This window comes from Vespa crabro, chromosome 21 (assembly GCF_910589235.1).
Source record: "Vespa crabro chromosome 21, iyVesCrab1.2, whole genome shotgun sequence".
NCBI lineage: Eukaryota > Metazoa > Arthropoda > Insecta > Hymenoptera > Vespidae > Vespa > Vespa crabro.
Window position 1 is genome coordinate 3,757,898 of NC_060975.1, and position 25,321 is coordinate 3,783,218.

General features: G+C 26.0%; 1 protein-coding gene and 1 long non-coding RNA gene across 9 annotated transcripts in view; one reads left to right on the forward strand and one right to left on the reverse strand.

The window, feature by feature from the left end:
* The window catches only part of LOC124431544, a 286,608-nt gene that overhangs the window by 244,492 nt on the left and 16,795 nt on the right, over positions 1 to 25,321 (forward strand). The window lies entirely within an intron of this gene.
* On the reverse strand, positions 1,679 to 24,191 carry LOC124431549. The gene is made up of 4 exons (XR_006944033.1): positions 24,090 to 24,191; positions 21,521 to 21,931; positions 21,120 to 21,255; positions 1,679 to 2,170 (listed from the first exon to the last, which is right to left on the reverse strand). It is a non-coding gene; the product is annotated as an uncharacterized LOC124431549 (long non-coding RNA).

Below are 25,321 nucleotides of genomic sequence, written 5' to 3' on the forward strand. Positions count from 1 at the left end.
TTTTGAGTGCAAAAAAAAGAAGGAAAAAGAAAAAGAAATCTAGAAAAAAAAGAAATTATTCAGAAGAAGAATTATTAGAAATTAAAAAAAAAAAAAGAGAAAATAGATTTATTCATTACATTATTTTATGAATCATCAGGCGAGAACTAATCAATCGATTTAATTCGTTGTACGAAAAACGTGATGGTTCGAAAAAAAAAAAAAACAAAAAACGGATTCGAAATAAATTTCAAATAAAAATAAAATAATATCTTAAATTTTATCTCAAATAATATTTATGTAAGTATATAAGATTATCTATGTAACATAAATATAGTTTATATATAAATATATATATATATATATATATATACATATACATACATGTATTGTATATTTAACAAGCATGTATATTTTATAATACGAATGTTTTGCTCGTGATACATCCCGTAGAAAAGTTTAACGAAAAAAAAAAAAAAAAAGAAAAAAAAAGGAAGAAAGGAAGAAACTAGAAAAAAAAGAAAAGAAAAGAAAGAAAAGAAGGAAAGAGAAAAAAAATTTCCATGAGGATAAGCAAATGTTTCCTCTATTCCGTGCTCACGTAGTATACCTACCTACCTACCTACCTATCTACGTATTACGTACGATAAAACTCAGCTATATGATATTATCGCGAAATATACAAGAGTACGTCGCTGGAGGGATAAGAGTGCGGGGGGAGGGGGCGAGGGTGGAAGGCTAAGGCAAATATCAAATGTAGAAAACAGAAAGGAGATTCTGGATATGGTTGAAGTTGGAAAGAAGTTCGTCGCAATGACATTCGTATTAGAAAGTCCATAGTGCTATGTACAATGTTCCATAAAAAAAAAAAAAAAAAAAAAAAATAGAAAAAAAAATAGAAAAAAAAATAAGAATAAAATACATGCACACGCGCGCGCGCGAAATATATAAGAAAGAGATGAAGAGAGAAAAGGAAGAAAGAAAAAAAAAGGGAGAGAGACCCTTTAAACATGTAAGAAAGACAAGGACTCGTATCACGAGCCCTTACGCCACAAGCTAACTTAACTTCAAGCCATAATACTTTATATCGTTGTACGTTTAAGATGCATAAGAAAATAAAGAGTTTGAAAGTATGCCATTAAGGCTTAAGGTAATGGTAAGACCGCAAAGTATTATATACAATGATTATAAAAAGTATACGCGTGCTCTTTTGACTACGTACTTCAGCATTTTTTTTCTTTTTTTCTTTTTCCTTTTTCCTTTTCTTTTATTTCAAATGAATTATTCCGCGAATTATTTTAAAATTCTATACGTTTTTAACAAATCCAATTATCTTCCGTTCGGTTTAATTACCGAGTAAAAATTTTATTTTAATTTCGATATTATAAATATCAACGATATCAGATATAGAAACATTGAAAATATATATTTTCTTCTTATCAATACTCTATCACTATCAACAGCGATTCGTAAGTTAAGTTTATTTCTTGAAACATACGATAATCGTATTTTACAATTAATTTTCATGATATATAAATTTTAAAAAGAATATCATTATATACAGTTCAATATAATTCAGAATAAAATTTTTATTATATTTCGATATTTAAAAATAATGTAAAAAAATTAATATAAAAAAATATCTATTTCCTCCTTATTACATTATTAATATTATTATTAAATATCAATAGCGATTCGTAATTTAAACTTATTTGTTGAAACGTATGATACTCGTATTTTACAATTTGTTTTCATGATATATAAATTTTTTGCTGAGAAGAAAGTCGCTTATAATTGAAAAGTTTTAACGAGAGACCAAGGACTGTCTCTCTCTCCCTCTCTCCTCCTCTCTCTCCCCCCCTCTCTCTCTTTCTCCCTCTTTCTTTCTCTTTATCATGCACACATATATACAAGTATACTTCGTGTTCGTGAACGGCCGGCATTAATAGTGTGACAGACTCCCGAAGTCGCTTTTAGGAGAAAGCCGTAGGAATTAATTAACTTCGTCAGACTCACTTTTTTACTTAATTCCTCTCCTTCTTTCTTTATTTCTTTCTATCTTTCCTTTTTTTTCCTTTCTCTTCATCTCCCCGCCCTTCTTATTCCTCCTTTGACTACTTTCTTTTTTTACTTCGCATCGGCTTCCATTCCGCAAGGTGCCGACGAGCTTGATTTTAATAACGCCTTTTGTCTTTAATTGGGTCCATCCAAAAAAGAGAAAGAGTAAAATTTAAAGTAGGATGAAATTTTATATATTATGTATATATAATATATAAAAGATCCTATACATACATATACATACATATATATGTATATGTATATATATATATATATATATATATATATATATATATAAATATTATATATGTACATTTCAATGAAAACAAGTAAAATCTCTGCTATTCATAATCAGTAAAAACTTGTTAGAAAAAATATCTATACACTATTTTAAGTGATATATGTAGATATATAACAAATATTCTTTCAAAATTATTATTTAAATGAAACTATATAATATATTAATTATATTAATAATTATATTATAATATAATAATTACTAATCTATAATTATATTTTATTAATTTAATTTTTATTTATTAGAAATTATATTTTATTTAATATTTTTATTTAATACTGTATATTATATAATTAGTTAATTACTATAATTTCATATATTATAATATAATATTATATATATATCTATATAATATTATATTATATATACACATATATAGATATATATATATATATATATATATTTATATATATGCGTATATAAATGTTGAATCGCTTTCTATCATTTTCTTAACATTTATAAATACGACTGTTATATTTTTAGGAATACGTATATAACAAATATTCTTTCAAAATCATTATTTAAATGAAAATATATAATAATTTAATATAATATATTAACTATATATATAACATAATAATTATATTCTATAATTATATTTTATTTAATATTTTTATTTAATACTTTATATTATACAATTAATTAATTATTATAATTTAATATTTTATAATATAATATAATATTATAATATATATATATATATATATATATATATATATATATATAAATGTTAGATCGCTTTCTATCATTTTCTTAACATTTATGAACATGATTGCTATTAATTACAATAGATCATACTGTTCATATTCCCTAGTGAAATGAACGATACGTTAAATCGTTCTACAACGTACCATTGTAATTAGTTCACTGAAACGGTAACACGCTTCGTGATAACGATCTCTGATATTTTCTCGTCGAGTTATCGTCGTCGATAGAACGAAAAGAAAATGAACGTTAGTTCTTGGGAACGTTTTTCTTTACGACGACGTATAAAAGAAAATAATAAAAATTGCGGATAAAACGTGTACGAACGTCATTAAATCATTCCCTCTGGAAATGTTACGTATTCGTGAGAAAAAAAAAAAAAAAAAGAAAAAAATAATAACTTGAAACTTAAAATTTATGCGATATCACGTAGGAATAAAAAAAGAAAAAAGAAAAAAAGAAAGAAAAAAAACGAACTGACGTTTCTCTTTAATGATGTACGCAAAATTTATATGTACGCAACGAATGGCAAAAATATATGTCTGTGGGGGAATAAAAAAAAAAAAAAAAAATAATAATAAAAAAAAAGAAAAAAGAAATAAAAAAAATAAAAATAAAGAAAATGAAGAACGAAAAAAGGAAGACGAATAAAAACACGACGGAGTATTTCGATCTGCACGTCACGTCTTAAAGCTCGATGACCCCGAAAAACGAGCGAAGGACCCTCGGCCACTAGAGAAGGGTCTTTTCTACGAGCTAACGTATGGAAAAAGCTTGAATCTCAGAGGCGATAGGAAGGGGGTTATGTGGCAACGATGATGTCACCCTCGAACGTTTGATACGTCCGACAATACTTTCATCGATCCTTTTTTCCTCGACCTTTCGAATAAAAAAAGAAAAAAAAAGAGAGAGAGAGAGAGAGAGAGAGAAAATCGTAACTAGTTTCGAACAAGAAAAAGATGTCGAAATACATCTGCCGTATTTCCTTATCTTTGATTTGAAAAATTTTTCTTTTCCGCGTCATCCTTCGTTATTTTATTTAATAAAATTTTTATTCAACTGATAAAACGTAAATGAAATTATTAATGAAAAAGAGATGTATTTCATAAATTTTATTCTTATTTTACTTTTATATATATATATATATATATATATATATATATATATATATATTTACATAATATATACAATATAATAAATAATTGTAATATATATTATAATAAATGTTTCTATGTATATACATATTTTTTTTTGTTTCAATCTTTTCTTATTGAAGATAAAAAATTATTAAACTTCGTTAATCTAAAAAATTACAGATTTACTATGTAAAAGAATACTATTACTTAATAATCGTCAACGATGACGAATTCTCGTACATTTGATACGTCAGATAATTTACATAATCTTTCCCTTACCTTTTCGAAAATAAAGAATAAATAATTCTAACGAGTATCGAACGGAACAAATATATTGGGGGAAAAAAAAAAGAAAAAAAAAACGAAGAAATCAATTCCTAGTATTATTTTTAATCGGAAAAACATTTCTACCGTTTTACTCTACGTTTTTTATAATCCAAAAACTAATTTAATACTAATCCAAATACTAATAGGAAGAAAAAGAGAGACAGAATGAGATAGTTAACAAATTTTACTTTTATACATAACGTTTATATATATATATATATTTTTTTTTTCTTTCCTTTTTTTTCCTCATTAAAAGAAAAAATCATTATGTGGGCATCTTTTCGATCAAAATCATAGATAGATCATCAGCAATGTTGAAGGGTACTATTACTTAATGATCGTAGACGTTGATGAGCCCTAATTGCGAATTTCCGAATTGGCATTAGTCATCAAACTCGACGATCAATCACGCTCCTCCTGTTTCGTTCGGCTTATTTGCAGGCTCGTATTACTAACCGATTCTCTGTCCTACTCAATTCTCCAACAACGTATGTACCTATGTATATCCTCTCTCTCTCTCTCTCTCTCTCTCTCTCTCTCTCTCTCTCTCTCTCTCTCTCTCTCTCTCTCTCTCTCTCCCTCTCTCACTTCCCAACACTCTGTTCGTTTCGCGTTCTCCAATGTGCGAACATGCATGTATGTTTGATGAGTCGCTTGCCATGACATGACACACTGCATAATTCATCGAAATGCGCGCTATTTGCGCGCGTCGGTCATAGAGACAGACGACTGAATTTTGATTTCGAAATATAAGTAGACGACGAAATCGGATTCTCGGTAACCCGAAAGTTAGCCATCAAACGATGAATAGCATCTATCGAAAGATACGGGGTATTATCCATTAACGCGATCCAAACAATATTGTCCGGTCTCGTTAAAACTTTCACAACGAGTATATCTATTGTTTTCCTTTCACGATTCAACATTTCAAAGTGAAACGGATCGGTTTCGAATGCAGTTCCAATGTATTAACGTAACGTTGCGAGAGCGAACTAAAAAAAAAAGGGGAAAAAAAAAAAAAGAAAAAAAAATAGAGAGAGAAGAACGAAAAAAATGTTAACAATAAAATAAATAATAATAAAGTAAATAAATAAAACAAACAAACAAACAAACAATTAGAAATAATCTTTCTCAATATGTGAGTAAAATTTTACAAAATTATATCGTACTACATGTATCTTCGTATTTCGTAAAAATTATTTCGTTAAATTTTGATCAGATCGAACGAATAATCTTTTCTCCATTTTTGGAATTCAATTCAAAACTCAATTCAAAATTCTCTTCAAAATTCTCTTTAAAATTTTGAATAGAACGTCTCTACTTTTTCTTTTTATATTTTGTAAAAAAAAATCTTCGGTAAAACTTCAACGAAATCAAGTTCGAATCGTTTCGTTAAATTTATTAATAAAATTTAAAAAATTGACAATTATCAGGCAACGTTTCCAACACTTTCAAACAATCACTCTTAAGTTTTCTTTAATAAAAAGAAAATATTAAAAAAGATATTATATATATATATATATATATATATATATATATATATATAATAGCATTTTTGATACGTAATGTTTATAATTAATTATATGTATAATTCGAAAATAAAATTAAAATGTCAATTTTGTATAAAAAGCTTATAAATTATAACGTAATGAAACAATGATGTAATCGCATAAGTAAATCTTTTTTTATACAACAAAATTTAATAATTAATAATTTAATAAATTAATAATTTTTATACAACAAAAAAAATAAAATAAATAAAAAGAAACTTTACACGTACATACATTTAGAAAACGTCGTAATTCGAAAAAAAAACAAAGAAATTGAAATGTCAATTTCTATAAAAAAAAAATCTTATGAATTCTAACAAAAAATATCAATAAGATATAACGAGTATCATAATAAGAAAAATAAAAATAAAATCCCTACGGAAAATTCTATCCTTACAATTCGACATTTTTCAATGAATGTTTCAAAATATTTTACACAAGATAACGATTTATCGATACTGGCTTAAAAAAAAAAAGGAGAAAAAAAGAAAACCGAAGAAAAAAGAGAAAAAAGAAAGAAACCTAAGTTCCAACCGAAAGGATATTATTCGTTAAGTATCAATTGACACTGTCCTTACGCTTATCGTACTCCCCATACAAAATTTGACGACGTTTTTAAGAAAGAAAAACGTTTTAGAAAGAAAAAAAGAAGAAGTAGGGAATGATATTGTTGTCCATAGTACTCTCTCATCAGATACCGTTAGAAACGTGTAATTCTCGAATGGGAACGTCTTATGGATGATCGATAAAATCTCTTGGCCAGGGAAAGAAGGGATGGACGAGGACGAGAAAACGAATCCGAAGATCGTTATTCCCTAGGTCTTCTAGGTTCGCAATGAAAGAGATAAACCTTTATTCCAAGACGTGGGAAAGGTTTATGGGGCTCTGTGCCAAGCTCCCGGCTCGATCAATGGAGCTTTAAGGCTTATAAATCCGCGCCGAGCTCGAGACGGTTTCGTTTTATCGACGATTTTAAGCGTCTTTCTATACGCGATACGCGCTGAACCTTTCGAGGATGATCCTACATACCGATTTTCTCTTTCTCTCTCTCTCTCTTTCACTTTTTCTCTCTCTTTTCAAATCATTGATCCTGAAACGTAAATTGGAACACGCGAAGCGTACTTATTTTATGGTTTGTGAGAGGTGGATAACATTCTATATACTCGTAATTGGTGACACGTATGTAAGTATATATATATATATATTAGTATGGTGACTGAAACGATTAGGGAGCTCGTAAAGATTCAACCTGTTAGTATCATGATTCATGGTTAACGATTTGTTACGACGAAAGTAGGGAATATCGCAAAGTACTATATATATATACATACCTACATTTATATATATATATATATATATTTCTACGGATAAATGAAATGATTCTACTATTACGTTCTCTATTAGTTTCCTTAATCCTCGAACGATCTCGATTATTTCTTCAAATGATCAGAACAAATAGACATAAGACGAAACGCGTATAGATAAAGTTTGAACGATCATTTTTTTTTATTGGAAATATTTTTTATATCGTTCTATGAATATTTCATGTGATATTTTCTTTTTCTTTTGGTTTGTTTTCGATTTTTTTTTTGTTTTGTTTTTTTTTTTTTTTCTTTTCTTCAATCATAACGATATATTATCAAATAATCGTGTTGTTTCAATTTCAAAGTAAAATATATAATTACTTTCGAATGATCGATACAGAACAAACGGCTAAGATTTAGAGTACTCGATATTTTGATAGTTGCAACGATAGATATAAAATATATTATTGATTTTTCTTTTTTTTTTTTTTTTTTAACATTATACAGATATACTTGTCGTCAAATATGATTGGCATAATGTTAAAATCTATTTGAATAGGAAACGTATATGAACTATGATAATTGATGAAATTATTCGATGATCGATACGTATAGACGCATATTTTTCTTTTTTTTTTTTCGTCGTCATTAATATCGCGCGAGAACGATAATATAATTTGATTACACGTAATGATGACTTTGAAATTCGATATTTCTAAGCGTTACTACGAGTTATCGATCAACGATAATTGAGAATCGAATCCATGACGGTGAACCTTTTAACGGTACTTTTTACGATAGATAATTTTGATCGCGCCGTTACAATTAAAGTTTATACGAAAACTGTCATATAGATGTCAATTTTATAACGTCCGACATGGAATTGCTATTAGTTCTTCTCTCGTCTATGCACAGTGTTGAAAAGGATCTCACGAAACATTTAATAATTTAAAACTTTCAAAAACAATAACAAAGTGAACGGATATATTGTCATATATGCATATATAAATCGACGAAATAATAATAATAATAATAATAATAATAATAATAATAAATAAAAAAATAAATATATATATATATTCAAAAATCGTAGGTTGTCGTAATAAAAATTAATATAAATGAAATTTCGTCGAGGAACATCTTCTTTGATATATTTTCCCCTCTCTTCTCGACCACCATAAACCTTCCCCTAACCCTTCCAACCTTAATATATTAGATCTAAGAAACGTTGCCATGAATCACAAATTCATGTAATAAAACATGAAAATTCGATGATACGAGAGAAACGATTGATCTGCGAGAATTTAACGGATAGGGTGGGAGGGGTGGAGAGTTTTGCAAGTAGTAATGGCCAATGTCGGTCGGACGAAAGTAGTAAGAGTCGCATATAAATCGGTCGCGTAAAAAAAGAATAAAGAAAAAAAGAATGATGGAAAGAAAAAAGAAAGAAAGAAAGAAGGAAAAAAGTATAGCAAAAAAAAAGAAAAAATAAGCAGAAGGGAAAAAAAGATGAACTAACATCCATCCCGTAATTGATCTCGGACGTTTAGCCGTCGTTTATCGGCGAACAAAAGGGGGTGGGAAGGGGGGGATGGAAAAAAAAAGAAGAAAAAAAAAGAAATAGAAAAAACGAAAAGATGCTTGCACCACCCGTCACCACCCTCTCCATCTACACCCTTTCGCGCTTGATCGAGCTCAACGGCGTTTTCACGAAACGTACTAATCGTCTACTCGCTTAGCACTTCGACTCCGGTGCTCTCTTCCTCTGAAGGAAGAAGGGAGTCCGAATCCCATGCTATCAATCAAAGAGACCACATATTTCATCGGCCGACGCGATCTCGTCCGTCTTCTCTCACTCGAAGATCGACATTTCCTTTCCACCTCTATCTATCTATCTATCTATTTTCTCTCTCGCACTCTCTGTCTCTCTAACTATCTATCTACTTATCTATATATCTATATCTATCCATATATGTATCTGTCTCTTTCTCTTTCTTTCTCATGGTTAATACAATTTGTAATTCTTTTCGATGTTCTATATAGTATATAAAAATTATTTCACAACAAATAAGATTTATTTATTTTAAATGTATATTTAATATACGAAAATAAATTATTACATTTATATGGAATAATATCTGTTATTATATGTATACATATATATATATAACGATACGTTATTTCGCGTTTATAATCATTTAAATTTTATTATATTTTTGTAATAATATTTTTTTTTCACGACTATCGACATTTATTTATTTTAAATATGTTTATAATTTAATAATACAAATTATTATTTATATGTAATAATATAAATTATTATGTCTATGGAATAATATCAGTTATTATGTAGACATATTATAATATAAATTATTACGTTTATAATAATTCAAATTATTATATTTTTTATAATAATATATATCTTTTTTATTATTACATTTTGATTAAATCTATATATTTAAATGATCTTTTATCAATACTATAATAACTATATAACTACTATAGTAAATATCTAAACTCTGTTTCCTAAAATTTTCAAATGATATGAATTATTATAATATGAATTTGCACATACACACACACACACACACACATATATATATATATGTATATATATGTTTAAACATTTTTATATCAAATTAAATTTCTATTACAGATGTTGCTATTAATTAAATTACTTTTATATGACATGACTTTAGAGATATATACTTTTTTCTTTTTCTTTTTTTTTGTCCTCTTTGACGTTAAAAATTTTTTCAACAAACAACGGTTATAACGATTATCGTATTGATTATAATCATTTTTTTTTTTTTTTTTTTTTTTTTAATTAAATTACTTTTATGCGACATGAGAGATATATACTTTTAGAGATATATACTTTTTTCTTTTTCTTTTTTTTGTCCTCTTTGACGTTAAAAATTTTAATTTTTTTCAACAAACAACGGTTATAACGATTATCGTATTGATAATAATGATTTTCTTTTTTTTCTTTTTTTTTTTTTTTTTTTGGGCGATATTAAAAACTTCTGCCAATTTCGATTCTTTAATAAATAAAAGGCATTAAATTAAAACGCAACAAATGCAACAAACAGATGAAATAATTTGATTCTTTTATTTAATCGTTTCTTTTTCTTTTTTCCTTTTTTCCTTTTTCGTATCATTTCATTTTTTTCAGCTCTATTCGTTCCTACTCGTGTTTTAGTTCCGTTGAACTCTTTCGACTTGTTACCACATTTCCGCACACTTTCCTCTCTACACGCTCCAACGGAACGGTAACTTTCGCACCTGCCACAGTTCGCAAGCGGCTTGAGCTAATTTATTTCCCATATTCTATTTTTCTCCTCGTTCTTTTTCCTTTCTTCTCTTTTTTCCTTTTCGCTTCCTTTCTTCCTTTTCTTTTTTCCTTCTTTCTTTCTTTTTTTTTCTTCTTTTTTTTTTTTTTTTTTTTTATCATTCTCTCGTTTGAATCACGACGCGATAAAATCCACGTGCACATTGAATATTTTCGCTTATTTTCATTTTTGTTATTAAAGCTTTTCTCCTTTAAAAAGGAAACAAGAAGGGAACGAAAAAAAAAATGACAAATAGAAACGTTAATAATTGTAAAAAAAAAAAAATCAAACGATACATTTCTCATTTCACAGGATTATCGAAAATCTAACCATTTTTATCGTTAATTATTTCTCCAGTTTTCTTCTACGATATTGAAATTATTTTTCAATGGGATTTTATTGTCTCTATATAAAAAAAAAAAAAAAAAAGAAAAAAGAAAGAAAGAAAGAAAGAAAAACTGTATTCTCAATTAAACAAAAGTAAATCAATAATATTATTGTCACGCTTATAGTTATTTAATAATGCTTAGAAAAAGTTAATACAAAATATTGAAAATTTGAAAATTTTTCGAACTAATACGATAAATAAAATCACGAAAATATAAAAAAATTCTAATCCGTTTCAAAGTTTAAAACTTTAATTAAGAATGTACTTGAAAATAAAAATCAAGCCAATAATAAGGGAGTCAATAAGCGAGACGATAAGCGAGCTATTGGCTGATTAATAAGAAAGTACAAAGGTCGTATTCGAAAGAAGTTCAAATCCTTTTAAAAGGTAGACTGCAAAGGTTCGAAAACAAAGAAAGAAAGAAAGAAAGAAAGAAAGAAAGAAAGAAAGAAAGAAAGAGAAAGAGAAAGAGAGAGAGCAAAGCTTTGTCAATCCTTGAACCTGTCTCATCCTAAAAGATGGAAGGAGTGTAGAAAAGTGATAGAAAGAGAAGAAGACAGAAAAGTATAGAAAAGGGACGAGAAAGAAATCACAGGAGGTTGAACGACTACTATCCCGATCGTCCTTCGGGATTCCCCTAGAATCTGAACGTAAGGCAAAGGCCTAATAAAAGCAGAAGGAAAAGAAACAGGACGCGCGAAACCTGAAGAAAAGAAAGGTAGAGACTTCGTTGGTAAGGGTGAAAGGAACGACTGAGCGAGCGAGTGAGAAAGAAAAATAGAGATAAAGAGAGAAAGAGAGAAAAAGATAGAGAGAATGACAGAGAGAAAGACAGACAAAGAGAGAGAGAGAGAGAGAGAGAGAGAGAGAGAGAGAGAGAGAGAAGAAAGAGAGAATAGGAGGAAGGTTGAGGTTGAGGTAGAGAGGGTGATGCGGAAGGGTCAATAGTGTACGAAGTTCAGAGCATCGTCGCTCGCCACTTAATCTTTGCCGTGGCGATGAGAATCGAGAGAAAGGACGGAAAGAAAAAGAAAGGAAAAATAAAAGAGGGAGAAAGAGAGGGAGGGAAAAGGGAGAGGAAGAGGGAGAAGGGTAATAACCGAGAGAACGTGTGAAAGAGAAAGAATAAAAGGGACGACAAAAGGCAGCTCGAGAGGCGTGAGTCGTTTAAAGACACCGCTCAGGCACCCGGTAGACAAATGTTCCCCGGAAAACCGCATTGCGTTTTCTCACCCGATCGTTCGACGACGTTGAAAATTCAATTCCACTTGTCTTTCCTTCCTACTTTTTTTTTCTTTTTTCCATTCCTTTTTTTTTTTATTTTTTTTTTTTTTGATAGGGAAGGCTAGGGCTTGGAAGAAAGACGAAAAAAAAATAAATAAATAAAATAAAACACCCACGAACGCTCAACTCTTCTCTTGTTTTATTTTTTTCTGCGTTAAAATTATCTTTCTAAAATGTTTTTTCTTTTTCTATCAAGTTCGTTAATTAAAGGAAAAAAATACATGACTTTTAATTCGATTTATTACAAAGATAATAATTATTCAAGTTATTCTTTTATCTTTCTCATCTATTTTTTTTCATCTGCTAATTAAAAAAAAGAAAGATAAATAAATAAAAATAAAATGAAAACAAAAAGAAAAATTTCGCTTTTTAATAAAGGTAATAATTATGCAAGGAGTATAAGAGAACCTAATTTTTTTTTTTTAACAATTATCATTTGAACATCCATCGAGATCTTTTTTCCAATAAAATAGATCTTTAGATCTTAGAATCAACAAAAGTAGACCCTTAAAATGTAATTATTAACAATTTGTCAATATATAATTATTAACAAAGAAAGAGATCGTTGTTTAATTATAAATGTTAACCTATAACACAGTTAATTAACAAGTATTCGATTAATCATAATTATTACTTGAAGAAATTATTAAAAGAAAAATTTGAAAACAATTCTATACGAATTACTTTGATAATTATACAATAATATCGAAATGATGAGCGTGTATGTGAACGATAGAAAATATTGGAAGAAAAAAGTTTGAAAAGAAAATTGGAATTGTACGAAATAGACGATGAAAAAAAAAAAACAAAACGAGATTTTAATCGATGTATGTAACTCACTTTAAAAAGTACGTACGTTCGTAATTCCTTTTTTTCTTTTCTATTCTTTTTTCTTTTCTTCCATCTACCCCCCCTCCACCCACCCACTCCCATTTTGCCTTCACGATTAAGTTCGACGGTGATAACAACGAAATACGCCTCGAGATATTTTCGATAACGAGTTGCGTAAGTTGCATCGTCGATTTTCTTCGTCGATTTGAAAAACAGCGAGCCATGCATAATGTAAGAATTGAAAATGGTATCCGGGGACGTATAACTTATACATTCGGCATAACAAAACGAGTTCGCATCGGAGTCACCGAGAGAATTTCATTGTTACAGAGTTTTTCTTAGCGAAAACGATAGAGAGATCCAGAATCGGGGTTTATGAAGTATTTGAATTTTTGAAAGAAAAGGAAAAAAAAAGGAAAGAAAAAGAAACGTCGATGCAATTGTCGTGAAAAAAAAAGAAGGAAAAGTGTAAAAAGAAAAAAAAAAAAGAAAGAAAAAGAAAAGAAAGAAAAACCTCATCTCATTAAATTATCCGCCCCCTATCTAATGGATTTCTAAGAGTACTCTATCAGTTATGGAACAAAATTAACCGTGTATATGTGCATAACACAAGAACGTTTGAATAAACCCATTAGCATGTCTATTATAATATCAAAGGTACAGAGGGTCATAAAGGTGGAATGTATAATTCATCGTCGTTGATACCTCATAAGCTTGTTACTCTATATCAATGGCATTAGAAAATTGCTAATATAAATTTTCTTCGATTCCATAACGTTACATATAAATTTCATTTGTTGTTACATCGTTACTAATCATATTTACACGTTGTCAGGATCTTTAATTAATTATTCAATAAGACTAGAAATCTTTCGTTCATGTAACATGACAATATCGATGATTCATTTAAATGAAAGCTAATATAATGATATACTCATGTATTATTTATAATATAATTTATATAAAAAAAGAAAATTATTTTAGTTCAAATTTTATATTAAAAAGAAAAAATAAAAAATTAAAACCGTTTTATTTAAAAATCGTGAAGTAAATATACACATATTTGTACATGTATATATATATACAAATATGTACATGTATATACATATGCTTGCAAGTCTTATGTTTTATCATTTTTATAAATATAATAAATAAATAGCATTTGAAATAATACGATATTAAAATAAAAATAAATTATATACTTATGTTTCTATCCATATACTTAATAAAGGATCATTTCTTTTTTGTAACAAATAATTAAACTTTAAATAAATCCACGAACTCTCTTTCTACCTAAGATGAAATAATATTGATATCAGGGAAAAATAAAGGAAAAAAAAAAAAGAAAGAAAGATGTCCAAGTTAACCGAGAAAAAGAGAAAAAACTAAGAAAAATAATTATAAAATAATATTTAAAAAAAGGATAATATAATGTAAGTATATGATCTAAAAAAAAAAAAAACAATAAATAAATAAATAAAGAAAAAAAATATCACGAGAGAACATTTACTTAAATAAAAACTTTTAACAATCATAGAGAAGAAGGATAATATAATATAATATAATATAATATAATATAATATAATATATTAAAAGAAATTTCTATTTCCGATAAAGTGAATTACGCGAAAATAATGTGAATATTTTTACGAGAATGATATTTCTTTATTCGTTCAAAGAGACAAAGTTAGAAAAGACGGACGCGAAAAATGATACGGACAAAGTAGATATACTTCATAGTATGCAACCTGAAGGCATCATTAGGGAAGAATATACCCGAAGAATGTGATTTCACCGTAACCATGGGGTAGATCGGTTTGATCCTTAAGACAATGCATAATAAGAAAACCGAGAAGAGATTTTGCAAAATAAGACAGGCGGATATCTACTAACCATCGTTATTTTATGTGAAAATTTTGATTTAATCCGAGCATCTACGATTTCCATTTTATCATAAATTTTTTTTTTTTTTTTTTTTTTTTTTTTTCTTACAAATATAAGCAACTTATAACCATTATATATTGTGTGTCACGTATGAAACACATAAATAGATATAAAATTTCTATAACATGGAATTTGCTAGTACGATTCAATTATTTCAAGAGAACTGCATGTAACGCGCGATTTTTTTAAATAATTTTTAAAATAATTAAAAAAAAAAAAGAAAGAATCTTTTTTTAATTTTTTAAAACTAATTCTTACAAAATAATAATATAAAGTAAATATAAATCAGTATAATACAGTATATATGTATATTTGTATACTATAGTATTTATAAATATAGTTATAAACTTATGATAGTATAGACAGTATAAATAATATTTATATGATAGTAATATAAATATAATATAAATTGGTAATAAATATAAATTTTTATATAAGAAGTAATATAAATAAAAATTATACTCTGCTTAAAAATACTATATATATACAAATGTTTTGTAATATGATAGTACGGATGAAAATTAGTGAATTTAAAAATATTTTTTCAATATTTGTATATACTTTTACAAACATTATTTCACAATTTATTTCTTACATTTTTATTTCTACTATTATTATTATATTATTTATATTATATATTATATTATTTCTATTGTATTATTTCCAAATATAATATTATGTAAATATATTGTGGGATAGAATTTTTATTTATCTTAACTTAATTTATATATATAAATTTTGAAAATTATTACAAATCTATATATCATACTTTTTTCTTATTTGTTTATATGAAATATAAAATTTTTTTTATATTCGTCAAATAATATCTAAATAACTTACTCTTGTATAAAAAGATAGAGATTTTATATATACATATATCATTTTATATATATATTTACCTATATATATATATATATAATGTATATATTATATTATTTATACTATCTATATACTGTTCTTTATACTATTATATATACTATTATATATACTATATCTCTATATTATTATTTATACTATCATAAGTTTATAACTATATTTATAAATACTATAGTATATCAATATATACTGTATTATACTAATTTATGTTTACTTTATATTACTATCTTGTAAAAATTACTTTTAAAAAATCAAAAAAATATTTTGTATATATATATATATATATATATATATATATATATATATATATATAATATTATTACTATTAAGGCAAATATTATTCCTATATTTTTTATCATTATGAAAAATGCAAAATCATGTAGATATGTATATGCTATAATCAATATCGGTTGTGGATAACGAAACACTTTCTAAGGAATCATATCACGATGAATGGAGAACGATACATGTAACGAACAATGATCATCCGGTATCCGTAGGGACGCTCGTAAATCATCGATACACTCTCACCAATCATCGCGTCGCACCGTCAGCTTGAAGCCGGCCTTGAATTATCGCTCTGGCGCCATTCCACGATAATTAACAAGTAGCTATGTCGGGTAATAGCAGAATCGCCCCCGTTAGAAACCACATGATATTGGAACACACTTCACAAGTTTGCTTATCGAAAATTTAAACATCATTAATATAATTTATATGAATAAGAACTATGTCGGTTCGAAGTCATATAAATTACAAGATATTTTTCTTCTTCTTCTTCTTCTTCTTCTTCTTCTTCTTCTTCTTCTTCTTCTTCTTCTTCTTCTTCTTCTTCTTCTTCTTCTTCTTCTTCTTATTCTTCTTGTAACAAATAATTTTATCGTGATCATTGTTAAAAAAGGATCGTGAATAAATACTTCCTCGGAAATCATGGGCATTTCAATTTTTTTCTTAGAATCCAAAATTTTTATCCATCGAGTTTATCATTAAAGAAAAAAGCATTCGCAATAAAAACTGTATGTTAATTCAATAATAAATTTTACAGTAAATTTAACATTATATTGAATCAAATAACAATTAAACATATTTCCAACTATTTTCATTATTTACATTACATTATTGATATTAATCGAGAAAAATTGAGAACTTTAAAAATTTCAAAATTAAATAAAATAATTGGAAATATGAGAAAAATAAATTCATATTTTTCGAAACATTTTAATTTCTAAGTAGTAAACAATCGATGGAATTTGTCATTATTGCCTTAAATTAATTTTCGAAGTAAATTGATCATGCAAAAAAAAAATTCTTAACATTAACAAGTGTATTTAAATAGTATTCAAATAAAATATGATTAAGTATAAAAGATAAAAGCATACAAATCTCAACGTACATCATCCAGGCCTTATAATTATATTCCTACGAATTAATATGCAATAAAAAAAAAAAATAAACAAATAAAAAAATAAAAGCAAATTTAAATAAATATCCATTCACTTATGTGTATAATTTGTCAATTAGCAAGATAATATGCAATATGAAATTATTCTTAATTAATTACATACAATTTTATCTTCATAAAAGTGCACAAATTTCATATTATTTCTTCAATGTAAACTTAGAAAATAATCCGTGTATTCTCATAATAAAAATTACTTAATAAATTAAAACAAAAAAAAAAGAGAAAAAATAAATAATAATAAAAATTAATTATGAACTACAAATCATAGAAATAAATATAGAAAAACTGCATTAAGATGCAATTTTATTCTACAGGCACGTCGATATTATTATTATTATTATAAAAAGAAAATCAAATTTATGGAATAATTGATATCGTTCACCTGAAATATACATTTTCTGTAATTAAATGTTCTATTAATATACTTTATTGTAGTAATAAATACTGAATTTATAACCACAGTAATATCGAATTTAATTAATTGAGAATTTAATAATAATATGACGTTAAATAATAATTATATTTTATGAATTCAAAGGGTTAATTTAAAAAATTCAAAGGATGTAATAAATTTTAAAAATCCTTGATACATCTAGATAGTATATGAAATGTATTGGTCTTCAAAAATGCAAAAAAATATATATATATATATGATAAATAATGAAAATATTGGATTAGACAACAAGTAACATTAAAATTTCCAATATAAAAAATACTAATGTCGTTTATTTAAACATTAAATATTCAAAAGTATTTCAGAAAATGAAATATTCTACAGTGTTATTTATTTAAATAGAAAATGTTAAAAGCTTTCAATAAATAAATAACTGTGTTATTTATTTAGATATAAAATACTAAAAATTTTTTTTAATAGAACAATAATGAAATATATTATTAATTTATTTTTATTTAGTCATATATATACACATATATGTGTATATATATATATATATATATATATATATATATATATATTTGTTTTTATTTAAATATAAGAATTTTCAATAATAAAATACTCTACAGTGTTATTTATTCAGATACAGAATACCAAACATTCAAAAAAAAATATTATAGTATTATACACTTAAATATAAGATGTCAAATATATTTTTAATACAAAATATAATATTATGTTATGTGTTATGTGCAATATTTTATTTTTATTTTTTACTTTTATTACTTTTACTTAACTATACATACATAATAAATTAGCATATTAGAAATTATTATAGAAAATTATGATAAAGTAGAAAGCAGTAATATATTTAATACTAAGTATCTAACGTGTTAAAAAAAATTTTATTTAATAAATTCTTTCTTTTTGTCAATGGCGAAAAATTCTTATACATAAAAAAAAATTGTCGTTTCTAATCAAATGACACGAGTACCTAATCAAATTGTAATATATCAAAATCAATGAGTACAACAATTTTAACATACCTTTTATCTAAAACACATTCTTGATTGCATCTTGTTTTATATTTTTATTTGATCTTTGTTATTGTAATAAAAATAAAAAAATAAAAATTAAAAATAAAATAAGGAAAAAGTGGGGAAACATTGATACTATTAATAATACTAAGCGTCTAACGTGTTCAAAAAATTTGGATAATACGATAGAAAATAATTTCTTAAGAAATGCGAACACTTTTAAATCGTTTTGACACTGATATATTTCGCGAAATAAGACGTCAGTGAAATGTAAAGAGAAAAAGAAAAAAAAAACCAAATTAGAAATACGCTGAAAAATTAAAAAAATTTTTCGAAACTTTGCGTAATATATCCGACGAGTAGACGTTTCATTCCTAAATGTAAATTATGCCTTACGTCTTATAAGGTCCTAGTTATTTAAAATTATAGAAATTAAAAAATTTAATAAAATTTCAACCATAAAAAAGTATGCTCTCTATTTATCTACAATTTATATTTTCAAAAATAGTGAAACATTTGTTTCAATGCATATGATAACCCACTATTCTCTAATATTTTATTTGCTAGGGTGCAAAAACCTTTATTAAAATGTTATAAACTTATATTAGAAAATATAACGTGTGATCTTTTCATACCCTATATATTAAATCAAATTTAAAAAAATAATTCTTAAGCAATTAAGAGTATGTTCTAATCGTACTATAATTGATTGTCAAGGCTAATGGTTATTACATATTATTATTATATTAATATTACATATTATCATTATATAAATATATATATATATATTTATATAATATACATAATATTTAAATATTTTATATACATTACATAATAAGTATATATATTATATAATTAATATATATATATATATATATATATATATATATATGTATATGTGTGTATACCTATTTATAGTAATATATTAAAATATTTTTGATAATTTTTACAAGAAAATCTATTAAAATTTAATAAAATATAATAAAATGTTTTAAATGCGTCTATTATATACGAGTATAATATTACATATACGAGATACAAATTTATTTAAAATTCATCAAAAAATGATGTATGATCAACTACCTACATGCACGCAGGTGCACGTGAACATATATATATATACATACACACACACACATACCTACATGCACAAATACAAAATACATCGTACGCAATCATTAAATATCAATGATAGTTGTCGAAGTCAAAATTAAAATCCATACTAATTTTTTCTCATTCATATGACTAATACCTGGATAAAAGCATAAATAAGAACACAGAAAGCATGAGGTTTAGTTAAGAGTGAACAAATTAACTTATTAGAAGCTGAAAATCCGGATTTAAAAATCTATTAACTTGTTGTTTAAGTTTAAAAATCAATTAACTTGTCATCTAGATCGTACAAGTCTCTCTATGTTTTCTTTTTTTTTTTTACAACAAACTCATTCAAAACTTTTTATTCAGTTGTCAAAATTTATTGGAAATTTTATCAAATATGTTCATCAAATGTTCAACGGTAATCAAACAATTTGATATTAATAAAAAATAATATCGATTTTTAAAAAAATGTATTAATACAAAAAAAAAAAAAAACAGAAAAAGAAGACGTAAGGCAATAAAAATTAATTGTAATTTATAAAAAAAAAAAAGAAAAAAGAAATTAATAAAAAAAAAAAAAAAAAAACGGAAAAAAAAATATAATCATGAACCACCATTCGTGTTTTCAGACACACACCATTATTTTTTGTTACATACATAGATATCGATATATCTTGAAACAGATAGCTATTAAGTAGACTAATAAAGAAGCAATGCGTGTTATATAAACTGCATAAACTGTGTTTTCTTTCGATGGGTAAATAAATTGGCTAAATAAATCATTGATTTCACCAATAATATACATATATCGAGCAAACACGAAGAAAACAAAGAGATAATTAATAGCACTGTAAATCAAACGATTTGAATCGATGAAACAAGATGATTCTATCTATCCTTAATTAATAAAAATAAAAGTATGAAGAATAGATGTAAATAATGTAAAACGTATGAACGATTAAAAATGTCTACGTAATCATTCATGCTTGTTTCAGTGATTATTCATTGAAAAAAAGAAATTACAAACAATAATTCATTATTTTTTTGAATAATTCGAACCTTTCATCGTCTACATTATCCACATTCAACGGAAGGACTTTAATTTTCTGCACTCACTACTTATGAAGTTCTCTGATGGCTCCAAAATACCCGTCCACGTTGTTGGTTGAAATTGAGTAGGGTTGATATAAACTAGATCGAAAATGAAGTTTGGTTGTAGTTCCAATAGATTTAATGATAATGCAAGGAAGATCTAAAAAGAGAATTATAAAGAATTTATTATAGATTATTTATTAGAAATTATTATGATAAAAATAATAATTTATTTTATTATAATAATATAAAAAAATATATAAAATAATATAACGAAATAATAACATTATGAATAAATATAATTTAATAATATTATAAAATAATAATTAATGTAATAAATTTTTATTTCATTATATTTTTACAATAAAAAAAATTGCAAAATTATATTACATTATTTGTATTATAAAATTTTAATATTTTCTTACCAATATTCTTTTATGTAGAACGTGTACTTTATCATCTTCCATGATGCACCGATTCTAATACACGATAATTATTAATTATTTATTAACGAGACAACACTGAATTTAATTCGCGATATTTTTTATTTTTTAATCATAAGGAATAAAGTGACTCTGTGTGTAATCATTTAAAAAGTACTTAATACTTTTAAAAGAGCTAAACGTTTATTCCGTAACTTATTGCATTGCGCGCAGTCAATTTAAGTACGTATGTTTCTTAAAATTAATTTAAATCGCGAAATGTGTAAAGATTTTGATTTTATACAAACGAATGCTAATTCTGCTTCGCCATTTTTTTTTCTTTCCCCTCCCCTTTCGTTTTTAACTCACGACGCTCGATTTATTCATTCCATCGCGCATTATCGCTATAATGATCTGAAAAAGGAAAAAGAAAAAAAAAATTATTAGCATCATTATTCTTACATTAAAAAATTATTAAAATTGTTTGAAAAAAGGTATAATAAAGAAAGTGATTTACTCGAAATTTTTCGTTGATCCTTTCACGATGAACATCCTCCTGCTTCAGGATAATAAAGAATATGAGCTATTCTACTTCGCGAATTTCTATTTACATTAATTTAATTTTTAATAATTTGTTTAATTGTAAAAGACATACAAATCTACAATCAAAACGTTGTCTCTGAACTAATACTGTCTTTGTCCTTGAAACGAATGAACTTTTGATTATGCGACAAAAAAGAATACATTTATCCAAAGAAACAAAAGAAAACAAAAAAAGGAAAAAGAAAAGCAAAACATTTTCTGTAAATCATATTTTAGAAATGAACAAATTAAAAAGTATATTATCAACAGTTATTAAACTCATAATTAAACTCTCTCTCTCTCTCTCTCTCTCTCTCTCTCTCTTTCTCTTTTTCTTTCTCTCTCTCTCTCTCTGTTAAAATTTAATTTACAAACTTATTAAAAATAATAATTTTATGTGTGTGTATTTTATATATGAGATATATTTAAAATATTCATTTGAGCTGAACAATGTCTGAAAGCATACCTCAAACAATACTTTTGGATCTCATCGTTTTTAACATTCTTACATTCTTACAAAAATCAATTTTTAATGAAAATCTTCTAAATGATGAAACTATATCACAATTTTTTTTACAAAAAAAAAACCTTCCGTCAAATATTATCCAAAAATTATACAAAATTCTATATTCTTCTAATCGACAGATAAACTTATTATGATATAAAATATAAATCATAAAAATTTCTTTAAATGTTAAGATTAAAATAATATCTATATTCAAGTCAATGAGTATGTGACTTTTGTAAAAAAAAAATCTGACTGATCTTCTCGAATATAAATTACAGATTGAAAACATTCGAGGCTCATTTTTGATTCTTTCTCTATTCTCCCATGAAACATGTCCCGACGACACGTTGTGTTTACGTCCTTGAACAAAAACTAATTTCCTACAATTATAAACCAAATATAAGACAACGGTTATTTATTACCTGTCTCTCTTCCCCTCTCTCTCTCTCTTACTTTTTCTTTTTCTTTCTTTCTCTTCTCTCTATCTCTCTCTCTCTCTCTCTCTCTCTCTCTCTCTCTCTCTCTCTGTCGCTTTCTCTCGCTCTTACTTTTTCTTTTTCTTTTTTTCTCTTCTCTCTCTTTCTTTTTCTCTCTCTCTCTCTCACTCTCTCACTCTTTATTAAAACTCACTTAATGCGTGTAAAATGAGGTAGATAAACTTACATATTTGAATAACGAAGAGAAGCCGTGAAAAAACTGTTGTATAATAATATACTGTCTTTTTCTATTATAATTCTTAGAATTCTTAAAGTACTGGAAAATGTTAGTTTGAATAGTAAAAGTATAATATATAAAAAGAATAATATACTTTATGTATAAATACATACATACAACATACATATATATATATATATATATATATATATATATATATATATACATGTAGGTGTATTGAATAATGGAGAGTAAAAGAAAAAGAAGAGAAAAGAGAAAGGAGGAGAAAAAAGGGAAATTAAGAGTAAGAAATTTTATATATGTGTATATGTGTGTGTGATGTATGTTTGTATTATACGTATTATAGTGTGTACATTATACATACGCATTATAATCTATATGTACGTATGAATAAAAAAGAGAGAGAAAGAGAGAAAAAAGAAAAAAAAAAGAGATAGAGGAAGAAAGATATACGACATGTGTATATACATATATATATGTATGTACGTGTGTACTTACATATTACGTAACAAATAAAATCAACGACGAATTGATTAATTTCGATCGAATTTAATTAATTAATGAACAATTATGAATAAAAGCGTGATTAAAAAGTACACAGAAGATATTTGATATCGTGAAAATTCGAATAAGAAAAACAAAAGAAGTACGAAACAATAGTTCATCAATATCGATTTTAATTTTGCGAATATCTTTTAAACGCTACATTGTCCCGACTTACGTATGATAGATATTAGAAAATGCATTCTAAGCAATCAATTGATATATAGGAGGAGGGTATACGTTAAGAAAAAATATTCTAATTACCTTCAATTATATGGAATACGACGTAACACATCTTCTTCTTTTGTCATACTCTTGTCCAATATGGCGACGAGACCACCAGCAAAGAAACGAAACGAATCCTGAAATATATACGTCGCGAGCGCCACCGTGGTCATATTACGAATTAACGATTAAATGTATATTTATTTCTTTCAACTTATTATTAAACGAAATTGTAAATAGAAATATAGAATATAACAAATTTAATTATTTGATTGAATTAATTAAAACCTTCGCGAAATTAAAAAGATATATGTATAATTAATAAATCGATTTAATAAAAGAATTTTTATTTCTATTTATTATGTAATTAACGAATGTATTTATTAATTTGAATTTGTTATTTCGTGAAGGCACAATTACGAGATCGTTTTCAGATACGTGTTTCGCATCGAACCAACGATGATATTCAATTAGCACGAAGTATCTTCTCGCGATTCTTCCTAATCGTCAGAGTTATAAACTCACTGGTGTTACGATAAATAAGAGCGATAATATTAGGCTAGGATATCGTGGTAAGCCGTCAGCAAAATACCGCTCGTCGCATTCCCGCAAATTAATGGGAGAACGTGAATTTCTTTGAAGGATCTCATGGAACTCGTGTAGTGAATTTGATAATACGAGTAGTTTTAGTGATATTTGTAAGACTTGATTGTCTTATCTATGATTGCGAATGTTTGCATGTGAATGTAAATTTCTCTCGAATTATCTACGAAGCGTATTAATGAATTAAGAAAATATTTGGATAAAAAATATTTAGAAAGGGAAAGCAATATTCTCATTGATAATGGTTGTGTCAGAATAGTTTGTTCAATATTTTTAAATAATTTCCTGTGCAGTCCTTTATCTTGGTCACCGTATAGACCCATGAGAATTCCCAAGGACAAATATTTCCAATAGTGATATATGTGACTCTCTAGAGAAAGTACTATGAACAACTGAGGGATGCACGTTATCATTAATAAGACTCTAGAGGTCTGAATGATATTAAGTATAAGTAAAAATGTACAAGATTTATTGACGTTTTGGAATTTCTCGAATTACCTGCGAAAGATAATAATGAGATTAGAAAAGGGAATGAAAAGGGCGGAATTGAAGTACAATCAGAGTATGGACAGTTGAAGGAAAGATGCCTATTAGTCGGGAACGGATCAGAATAGTTCGTAGGAATTTTTAAACAATTTTATATATGCTCTTTTTGTTCTGATGATCTT